At 40.1% G+C, this 19,268-nt stretch overlaps 1 protein-coding gene and 1 non-coding gene across 3 annotated transcripts in view; both read left to right on the top strand.

Annotated features, from left to right (window-relative positions):
• The window catches only part of LOC128585824 (superoxide dismutase [Cu-Zn]-like), a 78,144-nt gene that overhangs the window by 25,901 nt on the left and 32,975 nt on the right, over positions 1-19,268 (top strand). Inside the window, exon 3 of one of the 2 annotated variants that reach the window (XR_008380116.1) lies at positions 10,258-10,351. The exons of the other annotated variant lie outside the window; for it this stretch is intronic. The gene's annotated coding sequence lies outside the window, so the exon portion shown is untranslated. Of the gene's footprint in view, positions 1-10,257; positions 10,352-19,268 lie in introns of those variants that run through there. 2 annotated transcript variants of the gene reach the window in all.
• LOC128586866 (U6 spliceosomal RNA) lies at positions 446-552 on the top strand. Its single transcript, XR_008380325.1, has one exon. It is a non-coding gene; the product is annotated as a U6 spliceosomal RNA (small nuclear RNA).

The following is a 19,268-nucleotide window of genomic DNA, read 5'->3' as shown; positions in this document are numbered from 1 at the left end:
AAATTTATCATCTAAAAAAGGCAATTTTTTTTTTTTTTTAGTAAAGCAAGGGATAATTCTTTAGGCTCTGCTATAATCCTTAGCACTGCTGTTGTCTTTCCTAACCCGTTCTTAATGTTTTCTCTATGAAATTATACCAACCTTAAACTCAAGTACGTTGGTCTAAAATCTCTTTTAGGGAATTTATCCCTCTTTACAAATATCATTTTTAAAATCCTACAGGCTTATTTCTCTGCTGCTAAAAGACTCTTCCTCACGTATTCTCTGAGCTGGTTAAGAGATAAGTTTGTGTTTAGTCCAACGAGACCCTACCTTCTTTCCAAGTTGCTTCTCCTTGTCTATCCTTATGAAACTAAAGCAACACAGACTAGAACTGGGGTGGTTGCTGGATATAGACACCCTGTGTCTGTCTTTTAATAAGCACTGTATTAAAAAAGGTTCTTTTGTGCTCGCTTCGGCAGCACATATACTAAAATTGGAACGATACAGAGAAGATTAGCATGGCCCCTGCGCAAGGATGACACGCAAATTCGTGAAGCGTTCCATATTTTAAAAAAAAAAAAAAAAAAGGTTCTTTTTTTTCCCCAGCCACTCACTAGCTGGGCTATAAAGTCCTTCTCTTTGCATTCAGGAGTAAAGTGAATTATATTTACTTTCTTAATTGTGAATAGCTTAGCCACTAACATCTTTACAAACAGTCTGAGATCATTTTTAGTTGTTAGTATTCTTAGAATCAGCAATATGTTAAAAGATAAATTACAGTTTCAGAACAGGAAATTTGATGAGCTCATGTATCAATTTATCTTAGTGATTAACAAACCTGCTCTCTGAAAACATTGACATCGATGGTGTGACGTCATGTTGTAAGTTAAGGCTGTTTCATCTTACTTTGTCTTCAGTGTACATGGCCAGTGTTGGTCACTATACTGTTATTAAAGGGCGTTTCCGTCATCCTTTCTGCAATTCTGTCTTCTAATCTCTTTTTAAACTTTATAGTCAGTTTTTTAGTTTTCATGTCACTTAGATCCTAAGATCTCCACATTTCTGTTAAAGTCATGGTAGGGAGTTCACCAGCACTGAACACATAAATAGGGTTCTTAGGTGGTCCTTACCGTACAGATTGCAACGTTACAGGTCAGGAGAAAGTGCAAAGTTTCCATGCTTATTCCCACACAGCTAATTATACACTTTGACCTTACATCTTCTGCTGACAGCCTTTTATATACTGATAGTTCCTATCTCATGTTTCTTGTTGATAATTTGGTTTGTTGTTTTGTGTAACACCTGCCACCACTAATTCCATATTCTTTGTTTCTAACACCCCTCTAATTGTCTAAGATCGTCTTGAATTCCCATGCTGCCTTATGGTTAATGGTTACCCAAGATGACCAAAGATGTCTGAGAGCGTCACTTCTATCTTATCTACTGAGCTTTCTACTAGTTCTCAAATCTGCACCAGAAGTTGTCTGCCCGCTCAGAAGTGGATTTGTCATAAAGTTATTGAAGCTTAAGTTTTAGGACCCAGCACCTGTCCGGGCTGCTTCCAACGCTCCAGAAAGATGTTTAATGAGTGTTGGTGTTGTGAATACAAAGAGTACTTTACTATAGTCCCTGCCAAGAAAACTTGAGTTGTCCTGAAATCTTCCAGCTGATTCACATTTTAATCATAACTATTGATATTTTCCAATTTTGGTAGCAGTACTAAAATACAGCAAAAAGTATTATGGATTCAGTCCTAACACTAGTTAGTAAAATATTGTATTATTTTTCTGGATTTGGGGATGTTTGTTTTTCAAACAGTTTTTCACAATTTATAATTTATTTTTATTTTATTTCTCATTCTATATGAACATTCATTTTTGAGCCTCATCGTATTCATAATTTTGTGTTCTTTTTCTTCAAAAAGTACTTCTAAATCGATTAGCTTCAGGCATCCTAACACCTGGACTCCACTTTCTCAGCATCAGGGAGTTTTTCCCAGTTCTTTTCTGTCTTAAGAGAAAGGGGACTCACCCTGGAAAGTTAGCTCAAGATGTTGATCCCCACAGAGTCGGACAGTAGCACACCTGAGTTCCCTTATTTCCACATATATCACAGAAGGGGGGCTACATTATCACAGCTTTTACCTCTCCTTTCACCTCAGGTGAGTCTAAGACTTATGGTCCAGTCTCAACCACTTTACTGGCTGTGAGGACTGACTCCTTCATATGCCGGCCACCCCCTATACATCCAGTAACTCTAGTTCTGGTCGGGAGTAGCCCATGTCCTGCTATCTTGATGAGATTGACTGTATCTCCTCTCTAAGCCTTCCCCTTATTGGAGGCCATCTGCGTGTATTCTTCAGACTCCAGCCCCTCCCCTTAGGAGAAAGCCTGGCTAATACATCTTGGTCTCTGGTCTGGGGGAGAGGGGACCAATGACTCCTAGAGAACTTGGAGAACATGACAGTTGCTACCAGGACACAGGTGTATCCACACACGGTCTCTGGCAGCCTCCCAGCTGCCTTATAACCACTGCTAGATTCTCCTTCATGCCAAGTAAGCTTTAGGTAGCAAATATATTTTCTAAATTGAAAACTGAGAAAAACAGTGGAAAATTTTTGAGTGTTCTTCTAGAGGTTATAGAAACACATACTTAAAATGTGAAGTATTCTGAAAAATCTGGAAAAAATAGTGAAAGAACAGTTTGCTGCTGCTTTAAACGACCCCAGGTTGCTGTGCACTTTAAATTTGTTCCGCTATTCTTTGCACTTCATCTCTTCCCTCGCTGTGAAACAAGCAATGTTATTTCTTGCTGTTATTTCTTGCTGCCAGTTGATGGCCCTTCTTCACTGTATACCTAGTGGTGCTGAGGGTGGGGCTGAGGCCAGGCTGTTTGGGTGGAAATCTTGCATCTCCCACATAAGAGCCATGTAACCTTGTGCAAGTCACTTAACCTTTCTCCTCTCCTGTTTTGCCATGTATGAAATGGTAAATAATAAGAGTACCTACCTCATGAGGTCATCATGAGGATTAAGTAAAATAAAAATCCTTATAGGGGTGTCCAGCCTTTTTTTTTCTCTGCTGTATACTTGGAAGGGTAAAAATTATCTGGGGCCATACATTAAATACACGAACACTGATGAAAGCTTATTAGCAAAATAGATCTGTACATACTTTTTGTGTTATCTAACACCATGGGTAAGCAAAAAAGTCCTCACAAAATCAGTATGTTGCCCGAGGCCACAGGTTGGATACCCTTGGCTTAAAACAATGCCTAGAAAATAATCTGTGCTTGGTAAATCTTGGTCATCGTCATTGTCTTTCTCATTTGTTATTTCAGATCTGCTAAGGGCTTGGAAACTAGACAATCAAGCTTATTTGAATTCTAAGTGAGATAAAATTAAATGGTCTCTGAAATCCTAACTAAAAAGCCTATTAGTAAAGCGAGCATTAGTGCAACTGTCGCATTCAGGCAGGACAAAGCTTCAGTGAGCACCAGTCCGTTCAGAAGGCCTGCTCACCTGACCTGTTTCTTCTGAATAACAGAATCTTGACTCTGAATATCAGTGTAGATAGAGAAGTTTAATGCTATGCAAAAAGTATTGTTAAATTCAAATCTTTACAATAATGACAAAAAGATGAAAATGATTCAGCTTGAACCATGAGCATGTAACTTACAAGTAGCCATATTAAGTACCCATGCTCAGAACTCATTTTGAATGTTTTGTGTGGCTCAGATGTTGATGTCTCACATTCTACCTGGGGAGTTAGTGTCACCCTTAGTCAGTAGAGAATGAAGGAAACGTCTCTGTTGTCATTCAGTTCAGGTCCCCTTCTTTCATCATCCCGATTTTCACAGGCTCTGGCAGTTCTCTTTTATTAATTCTAGCTACCCTTCCTCCTGTTTGTCCCCAGAAGGCTATGTAATGCTGAAACTTTCAGGGCAGGATTGGCCTTAGACTCATTCTGAGGTGATATCCTCTGTCTCTGAAATGAAATGCAAGTGAATATAGATTATGATGCCCAACATGTGGCAGCCTCTCAATAAATATTTATTAAATGAATGAATGAGGGCTTTGGTTGTCAGTGGTCTGCACTTGGTCTAGAAAGACTCTCCCTGAACTGTGCAGGAATCACTGACCCTAAACTGTTGTATTTTGTGTGCTACCCTATTAAACATCATCTGGGTATTTCAGCTAGGACTTGATTGTTTGATGCACACACAAACCCATAAATTCACCAGGCTGAACATATACAAACTGTGTCATGATACTCATTCTGACAAGTCAGAGGTTTTTCTTGCTTGGTTTGTCTGGCTAGGTAACATTGCCAGATAGTACACTGTAGACAGGAGAGTGGCCAATGTACTTGGTAAGGATTTTAAAATCCATTTAAGTTGAAGTTTTAAATTTTGCTTGAAATCCTGAATGTGTCTATGTTCAATAGGCAACTTTTGTCTCATAAAAGTCTTAAGTTAACAAGCCTCAAATGTACAAATAGTAGAGTTGTTTTTATCACATGTTCTCTACTAGAGATTATAATATGCCTCCAAACAGCTGCAAAAGAAAAAGAAAAGGAAACAGTTAAGAAATAAGTGACCTAAATCAAGACTGAATTCAACACTAGCTGAAAAGGTTTGCCAGGAGTGAAAAAAATTTAGAATTTTATTGCTCCATCTAGTGGTGAGCTACTGTGTGACTTTAGTGAAGAGACATTAGTTCTTCACGATGGATTCTGTTCAATTTTTGTTCTGGTGAGTAGAAAAAATGTATTTAATGGACTTACTATCTTATTGTGCCATTTGATATAACAAAAATTACTTCACATAAAAATAAAACATTACTACTTAACGAATCCAGAAGACTTGAGGACGTATCTGTAGTCAACTCATATTTCAAAAAATTACTTCTTTCTCCATCAGTCTAGGAACGAGCATCAGCAGTTACATTTGTGTCTGTATCTATCCATCTAGCTTCTCTATTTATCTATCTATCATCCTGAAAACATTTTTAAAAAGTTCATATGTAGCCTGAACTAATAGGAGAGAAATACTAACAGAGATCTGCTCTTCTAAGTTAAAAGCATGGATTTTGGGGTGGTGGTGGTTTTCGTTTTTCTGTGTATGTCTGTGTGTGTCGGGGGGAGCTAACAATGGACTCTAGGCAAGGCCACTTAGTTTCAAATTCTGTAAAGCACTTATTAGCTGCGTGACCTTTGTGTCTTGGTTCTTTCATCTATGAAAGGAAAATAATACTACCTTTCTTTTTTAGGGTTAAGAAGTTAAATTAGATCCTGCATGGAAAGCACTTAGAACCTGTATCTGTCTGACACAAAATAAGTACTGAATTTCTTTCCGGTATCATTTCTGAATTCATTTCCTATATTTGTGGGGTTTTTTTTTTTTTTTGTATTGATTTGTTGTACAATTGAATCATGCCAAGTACCCAGGTATCAGTTTGGCAAGCCCTGGGGATTGCTGGCTTCTTTGACTCAGTGTAGTGTTCCCACTCTGGAAGGGACTTTGCATTGCAGTCTGTTAAGTGTACCTGCAACTCTGTTCCATTCTGCAATAGTGTTTAGGTGGTCAGACATTCACTTTCCAAATTCAACTTTCTGAGAATTTCAGCACTCAGCTGGAAAGCAGAAACGGTGTGCTTGCTCTTTGGCACGCCCAACATCTGTTTATTTCCTCCTCAGAACTTCAAAACCATTGTTTTGCTTTAGTATTTCCTGACGGCAAACTTTGACCAGAGAAAGTTAGGATAGATTCCATGAGTCTATGGCATACGTATTCTGGGAGAAAAGCACACTGTGTTGGCCATGTCAGACTACATTTTTCATAGCCCTTGGAAGGATCTAACTGCGGGTTCCCTTAAACATATCCAAGAGTGCTTAAAAAAAAAAGTCTATGGAGCCAGAGTGCCTAGTTTTCAATCTTAGCTCCACCAATTGATAGTTATACCCTAGCATAGATTATGCTCTCTGTGCCCTTGTTTATTCATTTGTAAAAGAGAAATAAAAGAATCTATCTCAAAAGTTGTTTTGGCTGAGCAAGATGGCTCACATCTTCAATTCTAGCCTCCTGAGAGGTCTAGGCAGGTGGATTACTTGAGGCCAGGAGTTTCAGACCTGCCCGGGCAATATACCAACATAGTGAGACCCCCATTTCTGCAAAAAGTAAAAAATTAGCTGGGTGTGGTGGCACTCACCTGTCATCCCAGCTATTGAGGAGGCTGAGGCAATAAGATTCTTTGAACACTGGAATTTGAAGTTGCAGTGACCTATGATGTCACCACTGCACTCCAGCCAGGGTGACAAAGTGAGCCTCTGTCTCAAAATAAATAAATAATTGCTTTACAAATTAAATGAATAAATATGTATAAAGTACCTTGAATAGTGCCTGGTACGTAGTAAGTGTGAAGGAAAAGGTTATTTGTTACAGAGTCATCATCTGTGGGTATTCATTATTCTATGGAGCATGAAATGTATCCAAATTCAGCATAATCTAAGGAAGAGACTTACTCTTTCACATTCATCTTTTTGTGACATTTTTCTATACACGCTCTTCTTTAAATCTGATCTTGAAGTTTCTTTGACTCTTCCCAGTCTTTTACTTCCAATGTTTCTTCTTAGATGGTATTGTCTACTTTAAAACTCTTTTGTCCTGTTAATACACTTTTATCTATCCCTTTCACTTCTTAACCACAGGACCTCAAAGACATGAACTGTGTTTGTTCTATATATGTTCCCGACGCCTTGCATAGAGGAGGCTGGAGGGTAGGTGCTCTGTAGACACGCAAGTGAAATACACAGAAAAGCCACCCTGCGTGTGCACCTGAAGTTTGCCTCAGAAAAGAATACTTACAATTGTAACAATTGTTTTCTTTCACTTAGCTGCTATTAATGCCAGGCACTATACTAAGGATTTCATGTAGCACTAACAATGTAGGGATAAGGCAGAGAGAGCCTGAGTGCAGCCATTTTGGTCTGTACCAAACCCCAATCACTCTGAACCAGGAAGTTGCCAGCAAGTCACTGGCCCAGGACCACCCAAGAGCGGATGAATTACTAAACTGGAGGCCTCACAAACTGTGCTTATCTTTCTGTGACAGCAGTTTATGATTAACCTTTAGCCCCTGACCTCAAGACAATTCCAGTGGGGTTTCTGAACATTTAAAAACATTACCTTACCCCAGAAGGGGTTCCCCTCTTCCTCAGGAAAGGACCCCTACACTGTCTGTGGAGTAGGAGCTATTGTCTGTCTTTCTCAATAAACTCGCCTGCCACTAGCTGGCCAGCTCCCAAATTCTTTCCCACACGAAACCAAGGACCCACTTGGCAAGTTCATGGGGGCTTTCTTCCTTTTCACTGGGATAACCCCTGCATTAGCACGATCTCATTTAATGGCATCAACAAATATTAGGAAGCAAACCCTGTTGTTTTCTTTAAAAAAATGTTTTAAGTTAACAAATAAAAGTTGTATATATTCATCATGTACAACATGGCATTCTGAAATACGTGTACCTTGTGGAATGGCTGAATCAAGCGAATTGACTTTACATCACCTCGCATAGTTATTGTTGTTTTTGTGAACACTTACAATCTACTTTTTGAACAATCTTTGAGACCACAGTGCCTTGGTAGTAACTATAGTCACTGTGTTGTACAATAGCTCTCTGGAGCTTAGCCCTCCTTTCCTAACTGAAATTTTATCTTTGAACCAGTATCTTCCCCCCTGATCCCCAAACAGACCCTCGTAACCACCACTCTCCTCTCTGCTTCTGTGAGTTCAACTCCTTTAGCTTCCACATGTGAGATCATGTGGTGTTTGTCTCTCTTGAGGCTTATTTCACTTAATGTCCTCTGGCTTCATTCATGTTAGTGCAAATGACAGGACTTCCTTTTTTAAGGCTGAATAGTATTCCATTGTGTATATAGAGCACATTTTCTTATCCATTCATCCCTTGATGGACACTTAGGTCTATGTCACATCTTGGCTAATGAAAATAAGCCAGTGAGGCTTGGCGCCTGTAGCTCAGTGGTTAAGGCACCGGCCACATATACTGGGGCTAATGGGTTCGAACCTGGCCCAGGCCTACTAAACAACAATGACAACAACAACAACAAAATAGCCAGGCATTGTGGCAGGTGCCTGTAGTCCCAGTTACTTGGGAGGCTGAGGCAAGAGAATTGCTTAAACCCAAGAGTTTGAAGTTACTGTGAGCTGTGATGTCACAGCACTCTACAGAGGGTGACATAGTGAGACTCTGTCTCAAAAAAAAAAAAAAGAAAAGAAAGAAAAGCCAATGAATATGGAAATGCAGCTGCCTCTTCAACATGCTAATTTCATTTCCTTTGGCTATATACCCTGTCATGAGATTGCTGAATCCCTATTAGTTTTAATTTATAAATCGGGAAGTTGAGCTGCAGAAAATACAAATTATGTGCCCAAGATGTCACTGCTAGTGGCCAAAACATCTTTCTTTTGAAAGAGCTCTACGGATGATCATAGAACTTTCTTGTTTTTATTCCTCCTAGTATATTGGATGGGGGTACAATTCTTTGGTCTTTTAGCTCCTGCAGACAAACACCTTTGCTGACTTTCCTAGAAAATTACACATTCGAAAGTAGGCAAGTTCAAACACTATAGGAGTCACAAAGAGAACATCAGGAGGGAGGTGTGAGGTATACAAAATACTGTCATATAAGAAGAATGGATTGTGCCTGGGGGTGGGGTGGGGGGCAGATCTAACAATTCTAGCTTAACAGTGCCAGAGAGAAAGGCAGATCCAGTGTTAACATATATTCTGATTTTTCAAGAGCAGTTGAAAATCTTGTTTTATATATAACCTATAAATTCCAAATCTGAATTTGAAATGCTGTCTCAAAGTTTAAAAGGACTCTCTGTAGGCCTTGTAATATAGGTCTATGGACTATATCTAGCCCTTGGGCACCCATACTCTAAAAATAGCCTGAGGCCTTGGTTTCTCTGCTCTGAAACTAAGCCCCAGGCCCAATGACATGCCTGGGTGTGAGCTGCAAACAGCCTGGGGGCTGCATGCCAGTGTGGGGTGTACAGGCTTATCCATCAGCAAACAGAGTGTTGTGCAAAATTTTTTTCTCTTCTTGATACCAGCTCTGACTGGGAGCCTGATAATTTCTATCGTTAGCAAACTCGAGCAAGCGCTTTACTTGGAACACCTCCCTGCTTCTGTAAGTTTCCTAAATAAGCATTTTTAATTCTCTGTGAAGAAATACAGCTGTGTGTAGTAATTCATTCAATGCAGTGAGAGACTGAATAGAAATAATTGAATCTCTTAGAAGGTTAAATATAAAAAGAGTCCCACTGGTAGAGAAAGAGAGAGACAGTGAGGGGGAGAGAGAGAGAAAATAAATACAGATTATCATCAACCACCTCTGTCTGGTAGGTTTGCTTTTTTCTAATTCGCTTAATCCTCTAAATGGCCAACTCCATGCTCTGTGAGGGTAGGGACCTTGTCTTGGCATAGTATCGCCTTAACACAAAGTAGGGGTTCAATAATTATTTGTTAATCAACCCTCAGTGTTTCAACTTGGATGTCATCCCATCACCCAAATTTAGTATGTCCAAATCAGAACGTGTCTCCAAATCAGCTGACTTCTGAACACTCCTGTTTCTATAAATTACATTGTTATTTTCTTATTCACACAAGCTTAGAAGCTTTGAGTCATCTCTGAAATCCCTTGTTTTCCCCATCCTGTCAGTCACTGGGTCCTGTTAATCCTCAGTAAGTAATGTTCGTTATAGCCCCCCTGTCGCAATAGAGGCTTAACTGTTCCCCTTGGGTGTGTGCCCTCTCCCTGGGCCTAATCTATTTTGTTTGTCTTAAAAAAAAAACAACAAAAAAACCCCAAAAAACAGATTGAGGATTTTAGCATCTTATTAAACAGCCTTTGACGCTTCTCATAATTTATTAAGGAGTCCAGACTTAGCTGTTCTGTGTTGACAAACTGTACTTTGTTGACACCTAACACTCCAGTCTTAATTTCCATTATGCCAGCATGCGAATCCTCTGCTTCCATTGGTAGTTCCTGAAAACACCAAGAGATTTTCTTTTTCTTTTCTACCTTTTGTATTTTCTTAGCTTCCTCCAGTTAAATAAATCTTACTCTGAATTTTTGTTCTATACCAGTTTTTCTTGGCGAGGCAAATGCTTCTCTCTTTTTTTCCCCAGTATAAATTTTCCTGACATTCTAGCACACTCACTGTGTCATGACTGTAGAATGTATTCCATAGACTGTTTTGTAGAAAGGCGATGGAATGTCATTGTCATCTGGAGACCTGGAGCCAGACAGTTGACTTCATTCAAATCTTCACTTCCACTGATTCCTGGTCTTACCACTCACTATCCTGGGATGTCAGGCAAGTGACTAAATCTCTCTGTGCCTTAATTATTTCATAATGCCTCTCTCAAAAGATTGCTAGGAGCACAGATGAGTTATTGCATGTAAAACAGTGACTGACACACAGTGAGCACTAGGAAACATGTTAACTGTCATTACCACCATTGTCATGCTATTTGTTCATTTTCATCTGTATGCCATTTCTCTATAACTAAACACTTTCAGCTTAGAGGTTTCCATATATCCTTCTGCCCGGAAGAGAAGAGACTCACAGGAACGCTGTGTGATGCAAAGTTTTATGGTCAGGAGACCAGGCGTTTCAGATTAGGAGGTCTCTCAATTTCTTTGAGACGTCATTTGCTTGTGTATAAAATCAAAATATTTTATCTTACATTTATACAGTGTATTAAGTGAAAATAACTCACTATCTGCCTGCCTACCTCACATGTGAGATAATTTATGTGGAGTGTGTTGGGAATTGAAACCTACTTTTGTAAACTGCACTATCAAGTTGTTTCATGAGGACTTCTTTATGAATTAGGTCAAATTTTCCAGTTTCGCCTTTTTCCCTCCAATGTAAACACCATATAAAAAGAATCAGAAGATGGTGTAACCTAGTTCTTTGTACCCTCAATGAATCCTGAACAATAAAATATATAAAAAAAAAATGAAAAATAAACAATCAGAAGAATTTCCTTTTGATGTTTTTAGTTAATAGTGTCCCAATTTTCTTACAAAGCTTACCCTCTCTTCAATTCAGGGCACCATCATTTCTTTTGAAAGGGTGACTAGTACACGTGAATAGAGGCAACTGGGTTCTACAGTGTATTGGTGTCTGGAGAAACAGTAGAGAGTGAAGAAATCTTTCTCTCTCTCTCTTTTTTTTTAAGACATAGTGTCACTCTATAGCCCTGGATAGAGTGCTATGGTGTCCTAGCTCATAGCAATCTCAAAACTCTTGTGCTTGAGAGATCCTCTTGCCTCAGTCTCCTGAATAGCTGGGACCATAGGTGCCCATCATGATGGCTGGCTCGTTTTTAGTAGAGAAGGGAGGAATCTCACTCTTGCTCCAGCTAGTCTCAAACTTCCTCTTGCCTCCGTCTCCCAGAGTGCTAAGGTGGGAGGCATAAGCCTGTAATCACACCTGGCTGAAGAAATCTCTTAAAATAACATGTCCTCACTCTTGTTCCAAAGAATTCAAGTTTTTTTTTTTTTTTGTTTAGTGTTTATCGAGATGACCACAATCATTTTTCACCGTAAAAAGAGAGACTAGACTTAGAGTGGGGGAATAGAGTATAACTCAAGTATAAAGAACCCAAATAATTATCATGGGAGAAAAGAAAATCAGGAACTGGAAACTGACATGAGAACAATAAAGGTATTAGATTAAAAATAAATAAAAGGTGGAGCCATGCAAAATGAATATGATTTTTTTAAAGGGAAGAAACTGTGACACATTTAGTCTTTGAGAAGCCAAATATTACTGAAAACGTAGTGAAAATAATGATTACACAAGGGTATATGATATGGCCAGTGGTGGGGATTTTTAGGCTGGCTTCTGTGCTAATTAAGTCGTATCCAAGCTCTCATCCTATATTCAAGCTAAGCATCTACAAACTTCTCTCTCTAGCAGGATGAGACATAAGTAGATATTCAAATTCCAAAGTAACTATGGAAATGGGAGGAACAAAGAAGAATTCTTGGAAGTCTTTGGGTAAAGATAAAAGGAAAACGGAATAAAGAAGATCTCACGGCGGGGGTTCTCTGACAGATCTTCAAATCAGGAAGTCGGGGAAGGAGAAGGGGAGCAGAGTCAAACCCCCAAGTCCAGGGAGATGGCCCACAGATTCACTACCCAGCTAACTGTCAGGTAACTCACTTAGGAGAATGGGGCTGGAAACACATAAAACAGGAGTTTTTATTTTCTCCGTAAATGATGCAAAAAAGAGCAGCAAGAATTTTGAAGAGAACTTACATTTTGAGGATGATCTTGTAGACTGCCTGACTGTCGTAACCTGGAGAAGAACATTCCTGGATCAGCCAAATTCTAAGTAGAAAAATGATTCCAAAAATGTCAGGAAACAAAGCTTGCCTTGCCTACAATCTTGGTGGGGTTTAAAGAATGGTAGATAGATGGTTGATGAATAGATAAAGCATAGATATGCTGAACAAAAATTTTTTGGAGGGAGAAAGTGATAGAATTGTGCCAAACTAAATAAAAGACAATGGAGACCCCCCATTTAGATGATGTGTAGGGTTCTACTTCAATGCAACAAGTGCCTTCAACTTTAGGAGTCTCCACCTGGTTTCTTATCCTTTTACTTGTTTTCACAAGGTCTCTCGAAGATTTGGCTTGGAATTCACACAAAGTCATTTTTTGTCATTCAGTCAAAGCAAGTCTCAATGTTAGCTCAGAAAAAAGGGGTGGGGAAATTGACTCTTCCTCGCATAGAAAGGACTGCGAAGAATTTTTTTGTAGTCATTTAAAAATCATAGGTGTTTGACTTAAATGGAAAATGAAATAAGAGACATGACTGAATTTGACTTAGATTGAAAACTGCTAAATGACTGCAAAGTAACATTGTTATGTCTATGACACTTGTTCCTTCCCTCCTTCTCCAGCGTCTTCTCAGTGTGAGTACTCCTGAGGAACTTCAGGACAGGCTGCTGCAGGTGTGGTGAGCCAGAGTGGCAGGTGCTCGGGGCCTTGGTCATGCTCTTCACAATCCAGAACCTCAAGATTGATTGTGTCTGCTACCAATCAATGACATATAAAGCATACTCAATTTCTAAAAGAGAGATTTTTGTGTGTGTGTGCTGCAAATCTTGTGATAATATTTGTTGTTTAGCTCAAGGACTGATTCTTAGTTCAAAGGAAATCCACATTTCAACTCAATAAGACAGGCTTTTGTCATCTTAAATCTTGGTCCCGAGGGCCTAAGGAAAAATAGCCAGCCTCCCCCACAAAAAAGTTTAATTGCCTTGTTTATTTAGTTCTGTGACATCTTTATAAAGAACTCAACAGTGACAATGGACTCACAGAATCAGCAGTTGTTTGTGATATCTCTTGTAGCTCCACAAAGCGTGGTTCCCCTTTTCTGAGGAGCTGCCACCACACACACACATGTCCTCTGCTAGCCTCTGCCCTATGGCTGTGACCATGTTAGCCTCTGTGTCCCCTGGATCATGGCTAATTCGTTCAGGTCTGTCACCCACTTAAGCTAGGCCAATCAGTTTCTCTTCCTTGTGAACTGGAAATGTTGCAAGAAGAGAAACAATGTAATTTGAAGGATGTTGGTAGCTGAGACACATTGTAATTCTCTGCAAAGAAGGCCCACAACTTCCTGCAGAAGTAATCCTGCCTAGTTCCTTCCTATCCTCTCTGAGCCTTAGTTTAACTCCTGCTCAGATTCTATAAGATAGTCCAGTGTTCTTTGAATCATTCCTTGCTTTTGCTCAAGCTAGTAGAGTTCATTGCTGGAAGAAAACCAAAACCAAAACAAAACAATTGACAGCAGATAGCTACAAGCATGGCTGAACAGTTAGAATGAAGTAGTTTGCGTGGTCATTTGTTTATGCACTTGACAGTCATTTACTTGGAGGACCTATTCCATAGCAGTCACAGAGATATACACACAAACAAGACAGGAGGCGGGGTGGGGGAGATGGACACACCAACAGACAATTACACCAAATTGTAACGCTCTGGTAGAGATACAAAGTGATGTGGGAGTAGAAATAAAGGTGTGAATTCTCTGGATCGTTTGGGGAACTGGGGTTAATCAGCTTGGATGAGGATACAAGCTAAGAACTAAATCAAAGCTACACAAAACAATCCAATCTCATGTTACAGGGGCAGTAAATGAAGGATTTCTTCATGGAGACTGAAGACCAGCTGTTTTCAGTATCGACTCAGCTATGCAGAGTGGAAACTGAACAACAGCATGAGAGACTTAGATTGTAGATGGAAGAATTTCCTGACAGTGAGAGTTGTTAATGTTGGGAAGTTGTAGAGTCTTCTCTGGAGGTTTTAAAAATAACATAGTTCTTCATCTGTCTGGGATGACATTATTGTGATGCTGTCTAAAATAGGGAGATGGAAGATCTAGCTTAGAAATTTTTATAACATTGTCAGTTTTTTAAAAAGACTTTTCCAAGAACAGTTTTAGGTTCACAGAAAAATTGAGAGGAAAGTATAGAGACTTCCTATTTACCTCCTTTTATCCTAGGCACGGCCTTTTCCACTACCGGCATGGTATATTTGTTCCAACTCATACCTTGGATACATCATTATCACCCAAAGTTCAGAGTTTATTTGTGATCCTGGTGTCACAGCTCAGAGCAACTTCAAACTCGTGGGCTCAAGAGATCCTCTTGCCTCAGCCTCCTGAGCAGCTGGGACTACAGACATCTACTATGATGTCTGGCTAGTTTTTCTATTTTTAGCAGAGATGGGGTCTCTTGCTTTCTCAGCTTGGTCTCAAACACCTGAGCTCAGGCAATCCACCCACCTTGGCCTCCCAGAGTTCTAGGATTACAGACGTGAGCCACCATGACTGGCCAGGATCTAATTTTAATATTAGATTTGGAGGAAATAAATATTCAAACTATATCAGACTTAGTGAGAAGAAGGAGCATTCTTCGGTAAAACATATGCTTATTAGAAGGTGGGAAATACATCTAACTGAAATTCTGGGGCTTTTACTTCACTGAAATTTCTAGGGGGTCTAGTAGCAGGGGGAATGTTCATATATCCCTCCAGGGTGAAGGTTAAGTTGTTGAGTCTGGTTATTCCTACAACTCAAAACAAAGGCACATCTAGCAAGGCTCTTGTGTTCTGGAGGCAGCATACTCCTCATCTGAGTGTGTCACTCAGCCCATATGGAGTGACCTGAAAAGCTGCTAGTTTTGAGTGGGGCTCAGAACACGACAAGGTTCTGCGACAGGTTTAGGCTGCTGTGCAAGTTCTCTGCCACTTGGGCCATATGATTCAGCAGATCCAATGGTGTTTCAAGTGTCAGTGGCAGACAGAAATGCTGTTTGGACTCTTTGGCAGAGTCCTGTAGGTGAATCGCAGATTAGGCCTGTAGAATTTTGGAGCAAGGCCCTACCGTCATTCCCAGATAGCTACTCTGTTTTTGAGAAACAGTAGCTCTTGGCCTGCTGCTAGGCCTTAGTAGAGATGAAATGCTTACCCATGGTCCACTGAGCTAACATGTGGCCTGAGCTGCCCATCACGAACTGGGTGGAATGTGACCCACTAAGCCATAAAGTTGGGCATGCATAGCAAGATTCCATTTTCAAAGGGAAGTGGTATGTTTGTGATTGGGCCTGCACAAGGGAGTTATACAACGAAGCAGCCCAAATACCCATGTTCCCTACTCTTGTTATGCTGCCTTCTCTCATCTGCACACAGGGAACCTGCTCCCTGTGATCACTTGGCAGAGGGAAGGGAGACTAAGACCTGGTTTATAGGGAGTTCTATACAATATGCAGCCACCACCTGAAGGTGGACACTACAGCTCCTCCCTGAGACATCCCTGAAGGACAGTGGGGAAGGGAAATTCTCTCCAAGGGCAAAACTTAAACCAGTGTACTCAGCCGTTCACTCGGAAGAAGTGGCCTGACACACACTATACACTGATTCATACTGATTAATGGGCTGTGGTCAATGGTTTGGATGGATGGTCAGGGACTCGGGAGGAAGATGGTTAGAGAATTACTGGCAAGGAAATTTGGGGGATGATATAGGTAGATAGACTTTCTCAATGGGCAAAAAGCATGAAGATATTTGTGTCCTAAAGCTCATCAAAGGGGTGACCTCAGAATAAGAGGATTTTGATAATCAAGTCAATAGAATGACCCAGTCTATGACTATTAGTCGGTGTCTTTCTTTAGCCATCCTGGAGTTGTCCAGTGGGCTCACAGGAAAATTGGCCATGGTGGCAAGGCTGGAGGGCGTGCATGGGCCCAGCGGTATGGACTTCCACTCACTGGAGCCAACCTGGTTATGGCCACCAAACAATGTTCAATCTGCCAGCAGCAGAAATGATCACTGAATCCTTAATATAGCAGCATGCCTTGGGCTGATCAGCCATTTACCTGATGCAGGTTAATTATGTTGAACCACTTCTGTTGCAGAAGGTGCAGTATTTTCTTATTAGAATAGGCACTGTGGATACAAATTTGTCTTCTCCGCATGCAATGGTTCTGTCAAGATTATAATCTGCAGACTGACAGAACACCTTATGCACCATCATAGTACTCCACACAGTATTGTTTCTGATCAAGGGACTCACTTCATAGCAAATGAGGTATAACAATGGGCCCATGCTCATGGAATTCACTGATCTTACCATTTCCCCCCTTAATCTTAAAGCATCTAGCTCAGTGATTTTCAACCGGGGTGCCGCGAAAAGTTTTAAAGATCATTAATTAAATTATTTTCAAAAGAAGTTCAAAGTACAGTAAGTATATTCTTTTTTTTTTTTTTTACTCTTTTTTTTAGGTTAATGCAATTTAAGTGTGCCATGAAGTAATAAAGATTGAAGAACACTGATGTAGCTGGACAGAACAACGGAATGGCCTTTGAACACTTAGTTACAGGACCAGCTCAGGCAATACCGTGTGCTGAGGCAAGTTTTTCCAAAAGACCATATATGAGGGATACAAATACTCTGAATCAACATGGAACATATAGTACTTTTTATTTCTTAGCCTGGATTCATGGGGGTGGGAATGGGAGTGGCGTCACAGACCATTATCCCTAGTGACCCACTAGCAAAACTTTGGCCTCTTATTCCTGTGACTTTCACTTCTACTGGCTTAGGGGCCCTAGTTCCAAGGGGAGATGTACTTCCAAAGGAGACACAACAATGATTTCATTGACCTGGACGTTAAGAATACTGCCAGGCTCTTTTAGGCTCCTCACGCCTCTGACTCAGCAGGCAAAGAAGGGAGTTACTGTGTCAGCTGGGGTGACTGATCCTAAGTACCCAGGAGGACTTTGACCACTATTACACAGTGGGGGTAACTAAGACTATGTCTGGAATACAGGAGATCTCATAGGGAGTCTTGTAGTATTGCTATGCCCTGTGATGAGGGTCAATGGAAAACTGTAACAACCTAATCTAGGCAGGATTACTAATGGCCTGGACCATTCAGGAATGAAAGCTTGAGTCACCCCACCATGTAAAGAACCACAACCAGCCAAAGATTTTTGCTAAAGGCAAAGGGTAGTGGGAAAAGGCTATAAATACCTGTGACCATTAACCAGTTATAGAAAGGAAGACTAATTGTCACAAGCAATTTATTCTATGTAAGTTATTCTTATACAACTTATACAGTAGAAGTCAAAGTGTGGAATTGAATTGCTTCCCTGATAAAAAGATGAACCTATTTTAGACCCTGTGTGTGACATTGGGGCAGCCTTCCTGACCCCTGGGCTTGGGCAGGTGGCTCAGGTGCAGGCTCCTGAGGGCAGGTGTTTGAGGCCTGGAGTCCCTTCTCCTCCAGGCTTCTATTCTTTTCTAGTCACTTTGTGAAATTTGGGCTTCAGTGTTGGCTCACTGTTCTTTGAACTGTCTTTATTTCCTACACCTAGAACATTTTTCTTTCTTGTTTACTATTTAGCTATGCATTTAAAGTTTGCTATTGGTAAATTGTACCCCAAATTTCTATGTGTTCAGAGGCAGGGCAGGGGTGGCAAGAGCAGGGCAGAAGAAGGGGGTGCAGAGACCTCCACTTCCTGGCTGCATGTAGGGAATCTTCTTACCTCCATGCCAAGAATATCCAGTTAGGAATCTGTGACTTATTCATCCTTACGTTCCCAAATGATAGTTTCAGGTTTCGTAAATAACTTTCTGTTACTGTTATTATATATAGCATATTCCAAGTACTATGCTAAGTGTTTTCATGTCGTATATTACTAGAAACCCTAATTAGGAACAATTATTATTATTCATTTTGCAGATGAGGAAACTAAGACTTAAAAGCTTAAATAATTTTAGCAGATATGGTCAATAGTTGGCAAAGTACAATTAGCACCCAGTCTTTCAGAAATTCTAAAAGCCTATATTATGACCCACTACTAGCTTTGCCAATTTTTTTCTGCAGGGGTTCTGCCCAAGGAATTACAGTGTCCCAATCTTTATTTCTTGATGACATTATCTGGATTGTTGTTTTTCTACAGAATTTGATTACAATAGCTTATTTCACTTTCTATCCCCCTTCCTACCTCCAATGGCACAGGACTTTGCATTCCATATGATTTCTAAAGGCAGAGAAGCTAGATCAAGCTTAGTGGACTACAACATAGATTTCCTTTTGGCTCCCAGCTCAAAGAATATCAGGGAGGTAAGAACTAAATAATTAGCATGTCTGGAAAATTCTCTTCCCAAGACCAGAGATGTTGTCGTGGTTGTGGAGAAAAGGGAACACTTCTGCACTGCTGGTGGGAATGCAAATTAATACATTCCTTTTGGAAAGATGTTTGGAGAACACTCAGAGATCTAAAAATAGATCTGCCATTCAATCCTATAATTCCTCTACTAGGCATATACCCAGAAGACCAAAAATCACATCATAACAAAATTATTTGTACCAGAATGTTTATTGCAGCCCAATTCATAATTGCTAAGTCATGGAAAAAGCCCAAGTGCCCATCGATCCATGAATGGATTAATAAATTGTGGTATATGTACACCATGGAATATTATGCAGCCTTAAAGAAAGATGAAGACTATACCTCTTTCATGTTTACATGGATGGAGCTGGAACATATTCTTCTTAGTAAAGTATCTCAAGAATGGAAGAAAAAATATCCAATGTACTCAGCCCTACTATTAAACTAATTTATGGCTTTCACATGAAAGCTATAACCCAGTTATAACCTAAGAATAGGGG

Source organism: Nycticebus coucang, chromosome 5, assembly GCF_027406575.1.
Source record: "Nycticebus coucang isolate mNycCou1 chromosome 5, mNycCou1.pri, whole genome shotgun sequence".
NCBI classification, from domain to species: Eukaryota; Metazoa; Chordata; class Mammalia; order Primates; family Lorisidae; genus Nycticebus; species Nycticebus coucang.
Note: the sequence above shows the minus strand (reverse complement) of the source record. Positions and strands in the feature narration are given on the sequence as shown.